The 17,713-nt window shown below is 39.1% G+C and overlaps 1 long non-coding RNA gene across 2 annotated transcripts in view; it reads right to left on the bottom strand.

Annotated features, from left to right (window-relative positions):
- Positions 1–393: 393 nt before the first annotated feature.
- The window catches only part of LOC113900251, a 196,266-nt gene continuing 178,946 nt past the window's right edge, over positions 394–17,713 (bottom strand). For both annotated transcript variants that reach the window (XR_003513100.1, XR_003513101.1), the window contains 2 exons: positions 11,905–11,994; positions 394–555 (listed from right to left, as the gene is read on the bottom strand). This is a non-coding gene — a long non-coding RNA (uncharacterized LOC113900251). The remainder of the gene's footprint in view (positions 556–11,904; positions 11,995–17,713) is intronic.

Genomic DNA, 17,713 nt, shown 5'->3' with positions numbered 1-17,713 from the left:
AGGTGGGAGAATGTACATTCCAAGGACATGGAAGGGAGTAGGAGCCTCTGACTGCCCAGGTCCAACTCACAGGCCAGCCAGTGGTGTGCCCTCTCGACGACCTCCTCCAACACTACTACTAAGTATGCTTTATGACTTCATTGATCATTGACTGCCTCATTTACTGAGGTTACTATGCATGGAAGACTCCATTGTGGCTCAGATGGTTAAGAATTTGCTTGCAATGCAGGAGACCTGGGTTTGATCCCTGGATCAGGAAGATCCCCAGGAGAAGGGAATGGTTACCCACTCCAGTATTCTTGACTGGGATATCCCATGGACAGAGGAGCCTGGTGGGCTATAGTCCATGGGGTCGCAAAGAGTCAGACACAACTGAGCAACTAACACACACACACACACACACACACACACATGTTACATGGCCAGACTGGTGCACCGGGAATACAAAGATGAAGAGGGTGGAATTCCCACCTTCAACATCACCATTTCTACTCCTCTTCACAGGCCCATCTTCATACCATGGAGAGTGTCCATCTCTGTATTCTCTCACAGATGCTACAGGGAATAAAAAGGAAACAGGTGGAAATCAACAATCTCCTCTTCCCATCTTCACTTTTCAAAATCCTACTCACCCTCCAAAGGTCAAATCAAATGCCACCTCTTTAATGAAGTCTTTCCTACTAACTCTGAGATGACCTTTACCTTACATAAGCCGAAGCTCCTTGCATAGGGCTTCATATGACCTTTAGTGCATGAACTCTAATATTATATGCTTAGTATACATTTGTATATTCCTAGTTAATTTCCAAGTTAATTGAGGTCAACTTTCTGATTTACTTTTACCTCTGGCAAAGACTCAGTTAGAGTATGTATATATTAGATGGTCAATGAACATTTATTGAAAGAATGAACAAAAACATGTTACTCAAGGTCTTCCAACTGTTTCTTCTCTCATCCTCTTCATTTCTTATTACTAGAAAATAACAAGATTTCAAAATGTTTTATACATTACCTATTTGTTTATCTGACTATCGAAGTAATATATACATTGGAGAAAAAGGAAAATATAAAACAAGAACTAAAATACTCAGAATTCCAGAATACAGCCACTGCTTAACATCTTAGTGTATTTTTTCAGTATATACATATTGAGGTGCCAAACAAAACTGCCATCATGCTCTTTCCAAAGTTTTCTATTTTAGCTCAGAGATGAGGTTACCACAAGAATGTCAATGCCAAGAAATTTCAGGCTGAAATAACACAAGTTAGAAGAGCAGGCTGTCCTACAAGATCCTCTGATTAAACTGGAGAATGTAATTCCATTCACTAATTCTACAATCTACCAGTGTAGTGGTATCTCTTGAGAACTCAGGGTGAGATTATGAAATGTGGTTCTGGAAACTGTAGGAAGTTGGGGTCCAGGAAACCGTAGGACTGAGATCCCTTCACTTCTGATATTGTTGTATAACAATTTAATTCCATCATATATGAGGAAATAACTTGAACTATTGTTGGGTGTAGTTACTCAGAAACCTAAATCAGTCTTACTAATGAAGCCATTAATAAATGACCTCCTCTTTTAGAGGAGAGAACTGAGACTCAAAGAGAAAAATTCCCCGGCAGAGTTTCACTTCACACCACTACTGTCCAACTCCATCTGCCCATTTTTCCTGTTCCTGGGATTCTTCTCAGTCAGAACCAGAACTACGATGAGGTCATGTCTAGCTAGTGGTCATGGGGGAAAAGGAGAGAGGGGATCATCAATGCTGAATCAACCTGCTGGTCACATGTGGTGATGCTGCACAGCACCAGGATAGGTGTTGGTTCAAGAAAACAAGGGAGTGACAGTCCTTATAAACGAGTTTCTATTCTCATGAACAAGGCAGTCTTGTCTCCTAACACCACACATGCTGTCCATGGTGATTTACTAGTCAAGAGCCAGTGAGCACTGCAGGACAGGGCCAGTGCAAGCTGTCAAGGCCAGGTGGAAAAGGCAAAGCCAATGACTAGTGGGAAAGTCAGGAGGTTGGAAAGCTAGGAGCGAGCAGGTGGGGTGCTGAAGCCTGGAAGCAGCAGGAACTCAAAGCGAGGAGTATGACCAGGTGTAGGAAAGCAAAATAGCCAACAGAAGACATCAAATTCCCAACTCAGCAAATCAAAGAGATGGGCTTCTTTGCCAGTCTGGGTTCCAAAGTCAGTGAGCAAGCAGCCAAGGTATACTCATTTGGTTTCAAACACTGTTTTGGGCCAAAGTTCTGGCATTCCTTTTGAAAAGTCTGTGCTCCTGAGACCCCCACCTGTACTTATCTTCAGGGCATGACCTCTAATTCCACATGACCCCAAGTTCCAGGACCTGTATCATAATGTGACGGCACTAGAGCACTGGACTGAATTTAGGCCACATGGTTTTGGGTAGGAGACCCCACTTTTTAGCCTCACACACAGACCCCTTAGTGTAGCCACCCCTTCAGACCCCATGAGACAGACTTCCACAATGTCTATGGGGATATGGCAGGGCAAAAAAGTGGAAAACCTCGTATTTTCTTTTATAAAAGAGCTCATTGGTTAAGTGATTACAGTTTCTAAATACATTTACAAACACTGTATCACTTTGTCAAATGATCAGGAAACCAGGCTTTTGGTCACTCAGGTCCCTGAGTTTTGAAACTCAGTTTCTTTTTCTATAAAATAAGACAAAGGTTCAATTTATCTCAAATTTCATTTTTAAATAAGCCTTTTATTTTAACTTTAGATACAGAAAAGCTGCAAAGATAGCACAGAGTTTTGTTTCCTCAATTTTCCCCCATGTCAACATACTATGTCACCATGATTCATTTGTCAAAACCAAAAAATAAACATTGGGAAAGCACTATTTACCAAAAAACAGACTTTATTCATACTCTACCACATTTCATTTTGATTCCAAAATTTTTGCAAATATGAAGGCATCTGATTTATAATTTTTAATATAATTTATATAATTTTTAATATAATTTTTCAAGGCCTATCTTGAGGTGGATGAGGTATCAGTTCAGTTCAGTTCAGCCGCTCAGTCGTGTCTGACTCTTTGCGACCCCATGAATCACAGCACGCCAAGCCTCCCTGTCCATCACCAACTCCCGGAGTTCACTCAGACTCACGTCCATCGAGTCAGTGATGCCATCCAGCCAGCTCATCCTCTGTCATCCCCTTCTCCTCCTGCCCCCAATCCCTGTAGTGGACATATATTCCTACTTTGGGAACATGCTCAGGAAAAAGTTCTGAAACGGGAAACATATACATCAGAGCTTCTGTGTTGGCGATCCAGGGACAAAAGGCCTGGCTGGTAGGGACTGGGGCCAGTTATAAGGGGTAAGAAATTAGCATGTGGCAGAAAACTAACTGGTAGTTGCCAGATGGAAGGGAGGTGGGGGTTGGGCAAAATAGGTGAAGGGAATAAAGAGGTACAAACTTCCGGTTTAAAATAAACAAGTCACAGGATGTAAAGTATAACATAGGGAATATAATCAACAATAACTTTGTATGGTCATGGATGGTTTTCTTGACTTATAGTGATAATTTCATAATGTATATAAATGTTGATATAATTGCACTCTTTCACATGCTAGTAAGGTTGTGCTCAAAATACTTTACGCTAGGCTTCAACAGTACATGAACCGAGAACTTCTAGATGTATAAGCTGGGTTTTAAAAAGGCAGGGGAACCAGAGATCAAATTGCTAAGATTTGTTGGGTCACAGAGAAAGCAAGGGAATTCCAGAAAAACATCTATTTCTGCTTCATTGACTATGTTAAAGACTTTGTTGTTCACAAAAAAACTGTGGAAAATTCTTAAAGAAATGGGAATACCAGACCACCTTACCTATCTCCTAAGAAACCTCTATGCAGGAAAAGAAGAAATAGCTAGAACTGGACATGGAACAACAGACCGGTTGTATGGAAAGGAGTACTTCAAGGCTGAATATTGTCACCCTGATTATTTAACTTCTATGCAGAGTATATCATGCGAAATGCCAGGCTGGATGAATCACAAGCTGAAATCAAGATTGTTGGGAGGAGAAAAGTCAACGACCTCAGAAATGCAGATGACACCACTCCAATGGCACAAAGTGAAGACGAACTAAATAGCCTCTTGATGAAGGTGAAAGTGGAGAGTGAAAAATCTGGCTTAAAACTCAACATTCAAAAAACCAAGATCATGGCATATGGTCCTATCACTTCGTGGCAAATAGAAGGGGAAAACGTGGAAGCATTTTATCTTCTTGGCTCCAAAATCACTTCAGACAGTGACTGCAGCCATGAAATTAAAAGACACTTATTCCTTAGAAGGAAAGCTATAACAAACCTAGATAGCATATTAAAAAGTGAAGACATCACTTTGCTGACAGTTAAAGCTATGGTTTTTCCCATAGTCATGTACGGATGTGAGAGCTGGACCATAAAGAAGGCTTAGTGCTGAAAAATTGATGCTTTCAAATTTCAGGGCTGGAGAAGACTCTTGAGAGTCCCTTGGACAGCAAGGAGATCAAACCAGTCAAGCCTAAAGGAAATCAACCCTGAATATTCATTGGAAGGACTGCTGCTGAAGTTGAAACTTCAATACTTTGGCTACCTGATGCAGAGTCAACTCATTGAAAAAGATCCTGATGCTGGGAAAGATTGAGGACAGGAGGAGAAGTGGGCAAAAGAGGATGAGATGGTTGGATGGCATCACTGACTCAGTGGACAAGGATTTGAGCAAACTCCCAGAGATGGTGAAGGACAGGGAAGCCTAGTGTGCTACAGTCCATGGAGCTGCAAGAGTTGGACCTGACTTAGCGACTGAATAACAAAGACAATAAACACTGAAGCACTGTATTATATATATGAAACTAATATTATATGTTAACTATGCTTCAGGAAAAAACTAACAGGCAAAAAAAAGAAATCAGTATGTGGGATGGTTTTATACTTTACTCAAATTATTCCAATCTTCTAGTCCCACCCACTGAAATCTCAGTCCAAAAATATAGCTGGAAACCCTTGTTCCCAACAGAGCAGAACTCATTACACATACACTTGGCAATTCATTCTCTTCCATTTATTTGTAGTTACTTTTGCTTTGTTTGTGTTTTCATCCTTAACCAGGATCTAGTCTGGATTAAGATAGTAAAATACACACAAAAAGCTTCTAATTTAAACATGCTCACTGGAGCATCATGATAATCACCATGAGATAATCGACCATAAGTTTTTAATCAACTTTGTATTTTCCTCCTTTCTAATTTTCCCATTCATCTCATTTCCTGAGAAATGAAGCACTGACAATTCTGAAAGGGATTCTCTCCAACTGATGCACTTTTAGAGAAAATTAACTAACATATAAAGATTAGCATAATAATTTATTGAAAACTTAGGAAAACCTTTTATAACCATGCAGGTTAGAAAAATGTGAGGTGCTGCATTGACAAATTTATAAATATTAGTTCTTTTATTCCTTCCAGAATCTATTATTCCCATTCTATAGATGAGAATTGCGAAGGCAATTTGCCCAATCTGCATAGTCATGGCAAACAGTGGAATCCAAAGCCCACCTTTTCTAAAATCTCTATTATACAGGCCTCATTTGTTACAAAGGTTAAACACTAGCCACAGAGCCACAATTAACACACATGAGACAAATACAGTGACATTTAATGGTATTGTCATCCAAAGGAAATATGCATAATAGAGCTCTGTGAACCATACACAACTACCTAGCATTAATGTTTGTTTAATTGTTCTTTGGAGACACCATAGACAGGAACTATCAATTTCTACACACCAGTTTTAAATGGGCACACAGTTCCTCTAGTTAATTAGTGGCTCCATCTCTTCTAAGTCCTTTGGGGAGAATACCAATTCCATGCACCAAATGCAATAAACATAGATGAAGGGTATGCAGGCAATAGAGAAGGGAAACAGACATTTTACACTTTTCAGAATCTGAAATAACAACATGTCAGGTTTTAGGACTGGCTCAAAAGACAGAATGCTTCTGCAAACAAAATCAAAACACCCTTTCAAAAGTTTCCTTTTCAAAAAGATTATAATTTCTAGAGACAAATCCCGTTCTCCCTTTCCCAATCCATTCTTTTTTCCTTGAGAAAATATTAAAAAAAAAAAATACATCTGGACAGTTTACAAAGTCCTCAGAGGCTGAAAAACTAGCTATAACAAGGACTGCACTTGACACATTTTTCTTCAGGCTAAGTTACTTCATTCAAGGTTTTAATGTTTAAATAAACTGCTGCCCAAATCAATAATCTACAAAATCATTCATTCGGGGAGAGGTCTTCAATCCTTCTACCCTGTTTAAGGCTGATTTGTATGGTGAATGAGTGCATTTTATTATATTTCACACAGTCTGCTCCCATAAATCCTGAAAGAATGGTGAGTATATTTTCAGTGAACAAAGTCATACAAAGCTCCTAATATGGTGCCACAAATACATAGCACAGCTAAGATTGAATCTGGTCTGGGAATGTGATGGAACAGAGATCAGAGAAACATCCTTCGTTTCTTGTCCCTCCCAGGCATAGCAGGGAACCGGTCAAGCAGGCAGACCATGGAGCCAGTTGGACTCAGTTAAATCCCAGCTTTGCTAATGGCTCAAAGTGAGACTTCAGGCAAGTTGCCTATCCTCCCTTTAGTCCATTTCTTTATCTGTAAAATGGAGATGATAGAACATTTACTTCATAGGTTACACTGTTGACATACAACTGTTAGCCATTATTATTTATCATAGGAAAAGAAAAACTTATATTGATTGCCTCCCTAAAAATTGCAGTTTCTGAGGTTCAAATAGCCTTTGCCTACTTTCCCTGAGGAAGAACTGCATGGTCCCCTCCTGAAACAGCTCTGCAGATTACTTCCTTATTGTTTCCACACAGAGCAGAGAGTAGCTCCCATTGGAGATCCTAGCCATTCCCAAATTCAAAGTTTCACTCTAAAAAAATCAGATTTTCTATTTTTCTGGTTAAGAATCATTATTAGGAAACAAACAGTGATCCCATGAAACTTTTAGTGAGAAATAGAAGTTCATGAAAAAAAAAAAGTGAACAGAAGAACATATAACATCTCTGGAGAAGACAGGACTGCTACTTTACACTATCCCACATGGGGGTCAGGGATGGCTTCTTGGACAAAGTGGCATTAGACCTGAGAAGTGATGGAGGTTCAGACAGAGGCACAAACAGCTTCAAAAGCCTTATGGAGGGGCTGTACTGAGTTTGAGGTAGGGCAAAAAGACTAGAAGCCTACAATAGCTAGAGTCCAGTGAGCAAGGGGAGAGTGGTGGATGATGGGGTCAGAGAGAAGTGGGCTGAGGATATTTCACGGGAAGCCACTGGAGGCTTCTAAGCTATAATGATGATCTGACTTATGATTTAGAAGGCTGATCTGGCTCCTGGTGCAGTAAAGACCATTCGTGCTCATTAACAGCAAGAAGCAGGGGGACCAGCAAGGGAGTGACTATGAGTGAATGTTCTCTATGATGATGCTGGCTTGGGCTGTGATGGAGGCAGAGAAAAGTGCTAGATTCAGATTCTGTTTTCAAGACAGAGGCAAAGGATTTGGTGATGGACTGGACATGTATGTGTATGGGAAAAGGCTGTGAGAGAAAAAGAAGAGACAAGTTACTCAAAACTTCTTGAATATTTAATGATATAGAGATGACTATATGAGGAGTCTCTTTTAGCCATCTTTACTTCCATCACCAACATTAACAGTATGCTACCTTTCCAGGACCATCTTATTTCCTCAACAAAAGAATAGTGTTTTCAAATCATTATTTTCACAGGAGGTTCTAGGCCAAAAACAAAATATTGTAACTACACCCCCACCTAAGAGCTTGGTTGTATTCATTCAATAACTAAAGGATCACTGTTTCAACAAACATCCCCATCTAGTATTGCTAGGCACTGTCCTAGGTGCTGAAGACACAGGGATTAAATAAGATTCTCTCTACAGATAATTCAAAACTGTATATTAGCAAGTTTCCATGGTACTCCATACCATAGCCCTTGATGTTGGCTGAGAGTAGTTAAAAATAACCATTAAGTGTGGAAATTATGAGGTTCTACCTACATAGAGTTCCCTGGGCTAACCCTGTGATTTCACTGCTCCATGACTGTGCATATTCTGCTAACTCCTCCCCACTGGGTGGAAAAGCCTGGTCATTTAACTCAATCAACTCAAATTCATTGACTCCTGAAAAGCCTGCTCTGAATTCTTCCTGCTCCCAGCAGGGTTCGGCTCACTTATCATATTCTGTGATCTTCTCCATTACAGCCCTCATCTCTCTGTTCCAGTTGCTGGTTTGCATATCTTTCTTCTTTGACACTCTATAAACATCTTCATAGGGACCATGTCTTAATTTTTGTGTTTGGGGAGCCTAGAACATAACCTTACATGTAATAAGCACTCAGTCAATGTGTGTTGAAAAAAAGAATGAACCAATCGATTTCATGATTCATTCCTAGAAGACAGGTACTAGGATTTATACCTTTGAAACATTCATGGTGTCTAGAACAGAGAAGCTATTCTATATTTACTGCTTGAATTTCCACCCAGGGAGCATCTCTTATCTTCATCTGTTCAGATTTTATTGAAAATATGACCTTGAGAAGGAGATTTTTGAGTCTTCACTATGCCTTGAGTGAGACACAAGTACTGGTATTTTCTAAGTTACAGAAACTGGAAGGAAAGTTGTTTTTCTTTAGCCACAGAAATCCTTTTGCAATAGTAATACATGGAGTCAGCCAAGAAATTCAAGCTTCATGAAAAGCTTATTGTCCCTAGAAAAGAGTTGTTTGTTTTGGTTTTGGTTTGGTTTTGTTTTGCTATTAAAGAAGTATAGAAGAGAATTCTTAAACAAAATTAAAAACTGGACTTCAGGGCTTCCCTGGTGGCTCAGTGGTAAAGAATCCACCTGCCAATGCAGGAGACACATGTTCAATCCCTGATCCGGGAAGATCCCACATGCCGTGTGGCAACTAAGCCCATGCGTCACAACTATCCAGCCTGTGCTCTGCAACAAGAGAAGACACAGCTATGAGAAGACCTTGCACTGCAACTAGAATGTAGTCCTCGCTCTCCAAAACTCGAGAAAAAGCCCACATAACAGCGAAGACACACCGCAGCAAAAATACAAATAAATAACTAGGCTTCGGGTATCAACATTCATTTCCCAAGACTAAATATCAATGTGGAGTTAAAGAACATTAAAGGTCTTTATCGTGGAATGTGATATGGAACATAAAAAAAAAATCAGGCATTAGAGATTCCTGGAAAGATGGCAAACTGATGGCATGTGTGACTCACCTCCATTGTCATTTTTGAAATAACAAAAAAAAAAAACATAAAATGAAAAAAAAAATCCTGTATCAAATTATAAATTGGGGCAAGAGGACACTAGAAACCAGACGTGTTGATTGATAAGAGTTTAGGTGGGCAGTTTGGAAAACAGACCAACTATCTAAGGGGTCACCTAAGGGGGGTGACCTATGGGGATATCTAAGGGGGGCTGTTTTTCAGGTAAATTTCACTGAAAATATAACCCATGTCCATTTGTTTATATATTGCTTATGGCTGCTTTCTCAAAACAGTAGACATGAATAATTTTGACAGAGACTGTAAATATTTTAGCCTTTGCAGGAGATACTCTCTGACCCTTTTCATAACAGGGTTGGAAAACTTTTACCTAATCTTATACCTCCCCACCTGTGAAGGAAGAACTGACCTAGAGAAAAAGATGAAGACACCCACTAACTGGAAGGGATGAGGACTGGAGATTAGGGTAGGTGGAGGGACAGTCAGCAGGCTGTGACTCCCACAATTGCCTCTGCAAGTATAAAAACATCAATGGCCATTCCAATGATGTATGCAATAGCTCTATGACCCCCGACTTGCCTTGGGTACTGTGGGCCTCACTAGGCCAAAAGGTGCAGTGATACCCAAATAATTCTTGCCTGTAATAGATAATCATTAATTTTCAGCTGAGTGGTATAGCCTCCCAACATATAGCCTTGGGATTCGGCATCTGTCCTATACCCATAGGCTGCTACAAGTACACATCGGCAAAGGAAAAAGACAGGAAAAATAAACTTCTCCCTTTGGCTAGGAGATTTGAAGTAGAATACACACACACACACAGAATCTGACAAGACCCACCTCACCCCTCCCAGTACCAGAAAAGCAAAAAACCCTTTTGGAAAGGACAAGCACAAGGAGAAAAAACAATTACCAGAAACACAAACTTTCTGTGGTTCACACAATGAGGAACCACACTGAGAAATCAGAGCTCATCCCTTCCTATGAAAATTACTGCAAGAAAAAACAATTTAGAAATTTCCTAACTACATTCTCAACATATTTTAAGAGGCTGTTGCATTTATAAAACTAGAACAGGTAGTCACAAATAGGAAAGGAAAAACTGCATGGAAGTGAAAAATGCCATTGCTAAGTTAAAATGCAATACAGTCAGTAAACGGTGTTGGCATGCCAAGGCAACCCCGACCTTCTAAAAGACCAAGACCCTTCTGGATTGCAGAGGGTTTAAGATGCTGTCAACCTTAAGATATACAGAGGCATCAAGGGAGCAGAAAAGGCATTTCAGCTCCAAGGACTAAATATGCACAAATACATGTTATAGTTTATACTTTTACCCACATAGTAATATCTTTCCCAATTTCCAACCAATTTAGCTCCATCTTTTTCCACATTCACAGCGATTGGAAATATCGGCAAGTAAAGTGGAGGGAGGAGGTGAAGGGAAGGTACCTGTGAGTTTACCTGAGTAAGCATATTTCATTTCATCCTTTTTACCCTTTTTCCATCTTAGCATACATACTGTTTGCCAAGTAGCACTTCAAAAGATGGGTCTCAGTGATTGTAGTGTCTTAGAATCAAGACTCTAGTTACATACATGCATATAAAATATACACATCAGATTTCAAAAGTGCCCCTGTTAGAGAAATCCAATATTATAGGTGGAAGAGGAAGGTGCCCAATGAACTCAGCCTAATCTGGTGAGTTCTTAAAGTGGTGTCAAAAGACAGTATCTGTATCACCCGGAAATCTATTAGATATGTAAATTATTGAGCCTTACATCAGATTCACTACATGGGAAACTCTAGAGGGTGGTGCCCAGATTTTGTTTTAAGAAGCCCTCTACTGATGTTTAGAACAGTCTTATGGACTCTATGGGAGAGGGAGAGGGTGGGAAGATTTGGGAGAATGGCATTGAAACATGTAAAATATCATGTATGAAACGAGATGCCAGTCCAGGTGTGATGCACGATACTGGATGCTTGGGGCTGGTGCACTGGGACGACCCAGAGGGATGGTATGGGGAGGGAAAAGGGAGGAGGGTTCAGGATGGGGAACACATGTATACCTGTGGCGGATTCATTTTGATATTTGGCAAAACTAATACAATTATGTAAAGTTTAAAAATAAAATAAAATTAAAAAAAAAAAAAGAAGAAGCCCTCTAAGTGATTCTGATACACACTAAAGCTTGAGAACTACTATCATTATCAGACACACACAAATAGGCTAGTAAAAGTCCTTAGAGCAGCACTTCTCAGTACTGGTTGTACATTAGCATGATCTGGGGAGCATTACACATTTCTGATGCCCTCTGCTTACCAAAATGATTAAATCTGAATCTCTGGACATGAATTCATATGATTCCAATGTGCAACCAAGTTTAAGAACTAAGGTTTTTTAAGCAAAATGAAATCCCAAATGTGAGCAGCCATGGAAAGAACTGGAAAGACGCACTATTGATGAAGGGATTAATAGAAACAAGAAACAAAACTCAGCAAAAAGATAGGTTAGGATATGAACTGTGCTAAACAAATACAGGATAGCCATCAACTTACCCAACCTGGGGAATAACTAGAGAGAAATTCAGACTGACCCAGGTCTTTGAGTGTCTCTGAATCTTGTCTTGGGTGCAGAGGAGAACAGACCTGAAAACAAAGAAAAAACAGAGGTGTGGAAAACAAATCCGGGAAACCTAACATATCTATAGTTCCTAAAGTTGTCTGCACACAGTTTGAATACTCCTGGTGGTTGTATTCCACCCATAGAGAATTCAATTTAATTCAACTGAGTGTGACCTGAGTACTGGGCTATTTAAAAGATCCCTCAGTGAATTTAATATGTAAATAAGTTTTGGAATCACTACAATATATGTGGAATAAATATTTTAGAAGAATATGACCAAGCACACAGGAGAGGAGCAAAAAATAGAAGAAAGTGTAGAAAAAAATGATCCTAAGATGAAGAAAACCTTGTGCCTCATCACCAAAGGGCCTTACTGATAGATAGGATAAGTAAAAGAAACCAACTCAGATATATAGCTTTATAAATTGTTGAATTTCAAGGACAAATATCATGAAGAACCCAGGCAAGGGAAAAAAATCATATAAATATACAAACTCAAAAAGAAAAGGGGCAATGCTACACACTTCTAACCATAAATAGAAATATATATATGTATATATATATGTATAGTAACCTGAACACAATAACCAGCCAAATTCTCATCTGTGTGAAAGGCAACCAATGATATTATCTCTGTGCACAGAAACAAAGGAAAATTACTAAGAGAAATAAGAAAAAAATTGAGAAGTCAAATATGAGGGATCTTTGGTTCAAAGGAATTGGTGATGACTGATGTAACCACTAAACCAGTGGGTCTTAAACGTGGCTGCCCATTGGAATCTCTGGGAAGCTTGTAAGAGTACCACTGTTTTGTTGCTAAGCCAGATATACTGATTTAATTGGTCCAGAGTGGGCCCCTCAAAAGTATTTTTAAGTAGTCTCCTAGGTGATTCTAATGTGTAACTATGTGGTTGAGAATTACTGTGCTAAAACAGTTAATTAAATAATTATCATTAATAACAATTATTGAAAGAAGATATATAATGAAAATAATAATTTAATAACAATCTGGCTCTAAACTTCCATATTATATTTATTTCTTCCTTGGGGAAAATAAATTAAGTTGGTATATTATTATACAGTCTGAATGCACTGCCTGAGGGAGGTTTTTAGCTCCCCTAAGCATCTATGCTGGCTATAGGCATACACACAACCCTCAGATGTTAGGGAGTACCTGCTCCCTGCCCCCAGGTGAGGCTTGGAGTCCAACTAGGATGAGGACTGGAGAAGAAGGAAAGTGCAGGAGCTCAGGAGAGAGGCCAGGAATATCCTGATGCTATCTGTGCTTTCACTTGAGTTACGCTTGATCTGTGAAGGGAATGGTGTCCTTATAGGTGGCACCCTAAGTAATGCCTGAACTCCATTGTAGTACGCCTGAAAAGGATGGGGGCAAAAGTATATAAATGATCGAAAAGAGATGTTTCATCAAAGGGTTGTATTGATTTATAGACAGAACAAATTAAGAAACTAATAATGAGAGGACATAGACATGTAATTCCTTTTCTTTTTGTTTTCAAGTCTGAAATCAGAAAAAATATATATATAATTATGGTGGTAAAAATTCAGTGAGCGAGTGCAAACAAACCAAAGAGTAGATCAGGGTTTTTCAACTTCAGCCCTATTAATTTTGGCCAGATAATTCTTTGTGGTGGGGGCTGTTGGGAGCATTGCAGGATGTTCGGCAGGATCTCTGTTCTTTCTGCATGGGATGCCAGAAGCACAACACTAGCTATGGCAACCAAACATGTCTCCAGATGTGGCTGGATATCCTCAAGGGGGCAAACTCACCTCGGGTGAACACCACTGGTTTAAACTAATTTTCAAAATTCTTTAAGAAAAACTAGGCATTCATTTTCATCCTGCAAGTTTATAGACTATGATCCTGTATTTTTTATATTTTATTCTTGACATTGTTAATTACAGATAAAATATTGGTTCAAATATATTCTGAAGTAACCACTTATAGAAAGAAAATGGACTTTATATAATCTAAATCACTTAAAATACATGAAAAAAAAGACAAAGTCTGTTCATCAAGTGACATAAATTATTAAAAGCAGGATGATAGAAGACCAAGCATAACTACTGAAAATAAATGCAAATGGAATAAACTTCCCCATTAGAAGAGGAAGAACTACAAATTAGGCTCAAAAATCACAAATTCAACTGTACAGGGGAAAAAAGAGTTGAAATTAAAGGGCTATGCAAAATACACTTGGCAAAACAAACCAAAAGGAAGCAGGAATAGTGATATTATTGTCAAATCTGAAGTTAAAGCTTAAAGCTTTATAGACCCAAAAGATTTATTCACAATTAACAGCATTAAGATAGTCTTGAACTCGGAAGACAGTAGAATAATGAGCTGTATGTAGTTCTTCTTCCTGTTGCTGCTGCTGCTAAGTCGCTTCAGTCGTGTCTGACTCTATGAGACCCCATAAGACGGCAGCCCACCAGGCTCCGCCGTCCCTGGGATTCTCCAGGCAAGAACACTGGAGTGGGTTGCCATTTCCTTCTCCAATGCATGAAAGTGAAAAGTGAAAGTGAAGTTGCTCAGTCATGTCCGACTCTCAGCGACCCCATGGACTGCAGCCCACCAGGCTCCTCCGCCCATGGGATTTTCCAGGCAAGAGTACTGGAGTGGGGTGCCATTGCCTTCTCCTACATTGCTGCAATTTCTAACTTAAGCTCCTTGAAGGCAGCAGCTGTATTTTATTTATTGTGTATTCACAGTACCACTGTGTTTGCCAAGGAAATCACCCTCATTTATAAATGTTTGTTGGCTAAGTAGATGTGTTTACATGATCCATGGACCCTGATGGAGTTCAATGATTCATTGCATGGGCCTCTATTTCCTCTCTATAAAATGAGAAGTCTCAGCTCTCCCACTTCTATACTGCGATATTTTTATCTCTCCCAACCCATCCCTTTTTTAATGCCAGTTGCCTAAATTATGCCTCAAAATTAGTGTTAAGCTTATGGGACATGCAGACATTAAGGATCTCCCATATTAAGCAGTTTATATTGAGAAAGTGGTTATTAATCTGAAATGCTATAAGACCCATATTCAGCCAAACTATAAGGTGGTGTTGCTATGAGAACAGTCATGTCAGATGGGATTACATTTTGACAGCTCTTTCCAGCCCCATATCTTTCAGAGAAAGCGTTGCCTTGAAATGGTAGGCGAGGCTACAAGCTCTGTGAGATTAGCTGCACTTTTTCCCATTTTGCTAAGCCCATTCCTGGCTCATAGTAGGTGCCCAGAAAATGAGTATTGATTGTGAATTAAATGAAATCTTTGTGTTTTTATTTACTAGATGGAGCCCTCAAACTGCCATTCTTTTCCTCTAAATTTCTCAAAAGCTTTGAAGAGGGTCTTTTAAAAATAGAACCTATATTTGGACAAGAGGCCATATGGAACAGGCACAACGATGCCACTCAATTTGTCATCACTCAGCGAGGACCACTGTGCAGAGGAAGCCATGGGAAGGAAAATCAAGACACTCGCTCCCAGCAACGGACTGAAGTGTGCATCCACCTCTCATCCAGCCTTCCTGCTCCCTGCCCCTCCAAATTAAATAACACAGAAGAAAAAATATCAGTCTAACAAGGTCTTATTTAATGTTCCAGGCTGCCTCAAATCCATATTGATCAAGTTTCAACGTGAAGCTGGAGCCTGCAGCAATAAGTGAGATCAATATGAGGCCTTCATTCAAATCTCATCTGTAAAAAAAACAAAAACAGATTCTAATACTGCACAAAAACACTAGATTGATGAGAAAGCCATTTAAAAAAAAGCTGTTTTAAAAAGACATAAACAAGTATTTATGCTTATGATAGACTCAAATATTTTTTGAAAAGAGAAGATATTTTTAGACAAGCTAAAAGAAGGAAATCACTAAGACTTGCCTAAAGCCCTTACTGATTTAGTTGCAAGGTTTAACTTCTGTGTTTCTAATATTTTTTTTCTTAATGTAGCTCTAAAAATACCTTTTGCAGCAGCTGAGTGTTGCTTTTTGTATGTACTCAATTGACGAGTGCCCCACATATTGTGCCTAGCATTGTGCAGCATACTAAAAAGGATGGCTAAGAAGTGTGAGCCCTATTGTCAAAGAGTGCACAATTCTCTGCAGAAAATAGGAATGTTGTTATTTAGCTACTGACTCGTGTCTGACTCTTTTGTGACCCCATGGACTATAGCCCACCAGGCTCCTCTGTCCAAGGGATCTCCCAGGCAAGAATACTGGAGAGGATTTTCACTTCCTTCTTCAAGGGATCTTTCTGACCCAGGGATCAAACCTGCGTTTCCTGCATTGGCAGACAGGTTCTTTACTATTGAGCTGCTAGGGAAGGCCGCAGAAAATGGGAATGCATATACAAAAATGATTAAGATCTAAAACAAGGCAATATTGCCTTAAAAATCAAAATAAGTGATCAAAATAAAGACCTCAGAAAAGCAATTTGGGAATAGATAAAAGAATAATTATTTGGAGAAGACATGCCTCTGGCACTATTTCCTTAAGCAAATGTCCAACCTCTTTGTATACATGTTTCCTCAACCATTAAACAAGGAAAGTGACACGTCTACATCATGAGGCTGTTGTAGGCAACAGATGTGAAGAACACAGTTAGAATTAAAAACAAAAATAAACAAATGGGACCTAATCAAACTTATAAGGTTTTGCACAGGAAAGGAAATCAAAAACAAAATGAAAAGACTGGGAGAAAATATTTGCAAATGATATGACTGATAAGGGTTTAATTTCCAAAATATACAAATAGCTCATACAACTCAGTAACAACAACAACAACAAACCCAAACAACCCAATAAAAAAACAGATAGAAGATCTAAACAGACATTTTTCCAAAGACATACAATGGCCAACATGCATACACAAAGATGTTAAACATAGCTAATTATTAGAGAAATGGAAATCAAAACTACAATGAGCTACCTACCACCTCACACCATTCAGAATGATTATCATTAAAAAGTCTATAAATAAATTCTGTAGAGAATGTGGAGAAAAGGGAACGCTCCTACATTGCTGGTGTAAATGTAAATTGGTGCACCCACTATGGAAAAAAGTATGCAGGCTCCTCAAAAAACTAAATCTAGAGTTTTCACATGATTTAGCAATCTCACTCCGGGGCATATATCCAGACAAAACTATAATTCCAAAAGATACATGTACTGGTATGTGCATAACAGCACTATTTACAATAAACAAGACATGGAAACAACCTAAATGACCGTTGACAGATGAACTGACAAAGATCTATATACATACATATAATGGAATAGTATTCACCCACAAAAAGAATGAAATAATGCCACAAAGGTGGACCTAGAGGTTATAATACTAAGTGAAATAATTCAGAAAGAGAAGGATAAATTCCACACGATATCACTTACATGTAGAATCTAAAATATGACACAAATGAACATATCTACAACACAGAATCTGACTCATAGACACAAGGAACAGACTTGTGGTTGCTGGGGACGGGAGGGAGGGAAAACAGGGAACAGACTTGTGGTTGCTGGGGACGGGAGGGAGGGAGGGATAGGCTTGGAGTTTGGGATTAGCAGATGCAACTATTTTTTTTAAGTTATTACTTTATTTTTTTGGGCCATGCAGGATCTTAGTTCCCTGACCAGGGATCAAACTCACATCCCCTACAATGAAAGCATGGAGTTTTAACCACTAGACCACCAGGGAAGTCCCTAAACCATTATATAT

Source organism: Bos indicus x Bos taurus, chromosome 10 (genome assembly GCF_003369695.1).
Source record: "Bos indicus x Bos taurus breed Angus x Brahman F1 hybrid chromosome 10, Bos_hybrid_MaternalHap_v2.0, whole genome shotgun sequence".
Classification (NCBI taxonomy): domain Eukaryota; kingdom Metazoa; phylum Chordata; class Mammalia; order Artiodactyla; family Bovidae; genus Bos; species Bos indicus x Bos taurus.
The sequence above is the reverse complement of the archived record's forward strand: the minus strand, read 5'-3'. Positions and strand labels throughout refer to the sequence as shown.